This window comes from Hylobates moloch, unplaced genomic scaffold (assembly GCF_009828535.3).
Source record: "Hylobates moloch isolate HMO894 unplaced genomic scaffold, HMol_V3 SCAFFOLD_2, whole genome shotgun sequence".
NCBI lineage: Eukaryota > Metazoa > Chordata > Mammalia > Primates > Hylobatidae > Hylobates > Hylobates moloch.
In genome coordinates, this window is record NW_026652277.1 from 144,706,690 (window position 1) to 144,710,937 (window position 4,248).

Consider the following 4,248-nt stretch of genomic DNA (forward strand, 5'->3'; position numbering starts at 1 on the left):
AACCAAAACCAGCAACAAATCAAAAAGTTTAATTCACCACGATCAAGTTGGCTTTATTCCTGGGATGCAAGGTTGGTTCAACATACACATATCAATAAATATGATTCACCACATAAACAAAATCAAAAGCAAAAGCCACATTATCATCAATAGATTCAGAAAAAGCTTTTGACAAAATCCAATCTGCTTTCATGATGAAACCCTCAACAAACTAGGCATTGAAGGAATATATATCAAAATAATAAGAGCCATTTATGACAAACCTACAGGCAACATCATGGTGAATGGGCAAAACCTGGAACCCTTGAGAACTGGAACAAAACAAAAATGCTCACTTACCACTCGTTGTAAAGTTTCAGGATAAAAACTCAATGTAAAAAAATCAATAGCAATTCTATACATCAATAACATTCAAGCTGAGAGCAAAATCAAGAAGGCAATCCCATTTACCATAACTACACACCCACACACACACACAGACACTTAGGAATACATCTAACCAAAAAGGTAAAAGATCTCTACAAGGAGAACTACAAAACACTACTGAAAGAAATCATAGATTACACAAACAGATGGAAAAACTTTCCATGCTCCTCTTGGATTGGCAGAATCAGTATCATTAAAATGACCATGATACTCAAAGTAATCTACAGAATCAACATAATTCCTATGAAACTACAAATGTCATTTTTCACAGAATTAGAAAAAAAGATTCTAAAATTCATATGGGACCACAGAGGATTCCAAATAGCCAAAGCAATCCTAAGCAAAAAGAACAAAGCTAGAGACACCATATTACCTGTCTTCAAACTACCCTTTAAGCCTACAGTAACCAAACAGCATGGTACTAGTACAAAAATAGACACATAGACAAATGGAACAGAATAGAGAACCCAGAAGTAAAGCTACACACCTATGGCTATCTGATCTTTGAAAAGGATGACAAATATAAGCAATGGAGAAAGGACTCACTTTTCAAAAAATAATGCTGTGATCGCTGGCTAGCCATATACAGAAGAATGAATCTGGATCTCTACCTTTCACCATATACAAAAATTAACTCAAGATGGATTAAAGATTTAAATGTAAGACCTCAAGCTACAAGAATCCTAGAAGATAACCTAAGAAAAACCACTTTGGACATCAGTCTTGGGAAAGAATTTATGACTAAGTTCTCAAAAGCAATTGCAACAAAAAACAAAAATTGCCAAATGGGACCTAATTAAACTAAAGAGCTTCTGCATACCAAAGGAACTATCAACAGAGTAAACAGACAACGTACAGAATGGGAGAAAATATTCACAAACTATGTATATGACAAAGGTCTACTTTCCAGGACCTTACACAATTGAATAAGCAAAAACCAAATAACCCCATTAAAAATTTGGCAAAAGACAAACTAACACTTCTCAAAAGAAGACGTACAAGCTACAAGTGGCCAGCAAACATGAAAAGAATGCTCCACATCACCAACCATCAGAGAAATGAAAATAAAACCACAATGAGATACCATCTCACAGTAGTCAGAATGGCTTTTATTGAAATGTCAAAAAACAAAAGATGCTTGCAAGGCTGCAAAGAAACAGGAATGCTTATACACTGCTGGTGGGAATGTAAATTAGTTCAGCCTCTGTGGAAAGAAGTTTGGAAATTTCTCAAGGAACTTAAAACAAAACTACCATTTAACCCAGCAATCCTGCTACTGAATATATATCCAAAAGAAAATAAATTATTCTACCAAAAGGACACACGCACTTGTATGTTTATCACTGAGCTATTCACAATAGCAAAGACATGGATTCAACCTAGGTGCTCATCAATGGTGGATTAAAGACAATGTGGTACATATATATCAGAGAACGCTATGCAGCCATGAAAAAGAATTAAATCATGTCCTTTGCAGCAACATGGATACAGCTGGAGAGCATTTTCCTAAGTGAATTAACACAAGAACAGAAAAGCAAATGACACATGTTCTCACTTACAAGTGGAAGGCAAACATTGGGTACCCATGGACATAAAGATGGCAGCTATAGACACTGGGGACTACTAATGAGAGGAGAGGAGAGAGGTAAGGGTTGGAAAACTAATTATTCGGTATTATGCTAACTATCTGGGTGATGGGATCAGTTGTACCCCAAACTTCAGCATCATGCAATATACCCATGAAACAAACTGACAAATTGTACCCTCTGAATCTAAAGTAAAAGTTTAAATTATTTAAAAAAAAAAAAAAAACAGAAAATGCAGAAAGAGGGAAAAGAAACCTTTCAGTATTCAGAATAGATGTACTCAACTATTTGGGGGGACAAAAATGCTTCTTTTGGAGAAATATGTTTAAGTTACTATTTTATAAAAACTTTATCAAGTTTGGTTGCACAGTTCCTGCTTCCTAGCAAAATACATGAAAGCAGATAAATACTAAAGAAAGAAACAATAAAACTATACAGTTTGGTACACGAGCCCTAGCTTGTAGCAGTGGATGACTGTTTAGCATAAAGACAAATATTCCTCAAGGAGTTTAGAGGATCTCAATGTATCACACTAGGTGATATTCATAAAGAGGATCATGCTTAGATTTGAAGCACAAGAAGGATTGGACATATCATTGTTGGCTTGGAGGAGAGGGCTAAGTGTCAAAGAATGTGGGTAGCCTCTAGTAGCTGAGTGTGGCCACTGGCTTACAGTCAGCAAGAAACAGAAACTGTAGTCCTATAACTACTTGGAATTATATTCCGCAAGCAATAATGAACATGAAGGGCAGTATTTCCTCAGAACCTCAGACAATAACTCAGACCAGTAACACCTTGATTTTGATACCCTGTATAAACACCTTTTAACATCCTAAGTAGGGAACCTAGCCAGGCCATGCCAGACTTCTGACCTACAGAACTGTGAGCTAAGAAATGGATGTTGTTTTAAGCAAGTGTGTTTGTAGTAATTTGTAAAGTAGCAATAAAGAACTAATGTAACGCTGCTTTACATTCCCATGTAAACTTTTAAATTGGCTTGTCAAATTCTACAAAAAAAATCTGCTAAATTTTTGAATGAAATTGTGGATAATCAAAAGATACCTTTGGAGAAGAATTGCCATCTTAACAATATTGAATCTTCTGACTCATCCACAGGAAATAGCTCTTCATTTATGTCACCATTCTTTACTTCCTCTCAATAATATTTTGTAGTTTCAAGAAACTTACTAGTCCTTGACATCGTTTGTCAGATTTATCCAAAGTATTTCATATTTAGTTTTAATTGTAAATGATATTTTAAAATTTCATTTTCTAGTTACTCATTGCTAGAATATGAAAATACAACTAACTGATTCTGTATATTGATCTTATATTCTGTAGCTTTGATAAACTCACTTAGTTCTACAAGCATTTTTGTAGATTCTGTCAGATTTACTGCATAGACAATTATGTCAACTGAAAATAATGACAGGCATATTTCTGCTCTTCCAATCTGAAGGCCTTGTTTTGTTTTGTTTTGTTTTGCCTGAATGTACCAGATATAATCTCTACTATAGTTGAACAGAAGTGGTAAGAACAGACGCTTTTTTTTTTGTATCTTATCTTAGGCAAAAAGGATTCAGTATTTCACCATTAAGTATAATGTTAGCTGTAGGCTTTTTGAAAATTACCTTTATTAGGTTAAAGTAGTTTACTTCAATCCCAAGTTTCTGAGTGTTTTATGAGGAATGAATGTTGAACTTTGTCAAATGCTTTTTCTGCATCTTTTGACTTGATTTTTTTTCTCTTTTACCTTGTTAATGTGGTGAATCATTTTATCACAAATTAATTGAAACCTCAGGCTTGCTCTCAAACTGTAGCATTATTTTAGAGTCTTCAAAACTAAGATATAATACACTTGTATTAGAATCTCTTTTTCAGTTACAATTTCATCAGGGAATTTAAAGACATGCTTACAAGCTCTTCTTTAGGCTCCATTAAGACCTTCTGAGTGTTGGCCACCCTGGCAAAGTGGCAATGGTGGGTAGAGAGGCTATAGAAGTAACCAGTAGAGATAATGGAGAATGGTACTATTTTGAGTGTCATCTTCCTTAAGTTTTAAAGCACTGTTATTGAATAAAACCAAAGACATAATGCTAATAAGATTCAAAATGAAGTTTGTGAAATAGGCAAAATAATTGAAGTCATTTAACATATAATATGTTTAATATCATCACATGGTGCAGAATCATGTGCCGAGGTTTGGTTTCTCTGAAATGGATAAATGTTTTGATGC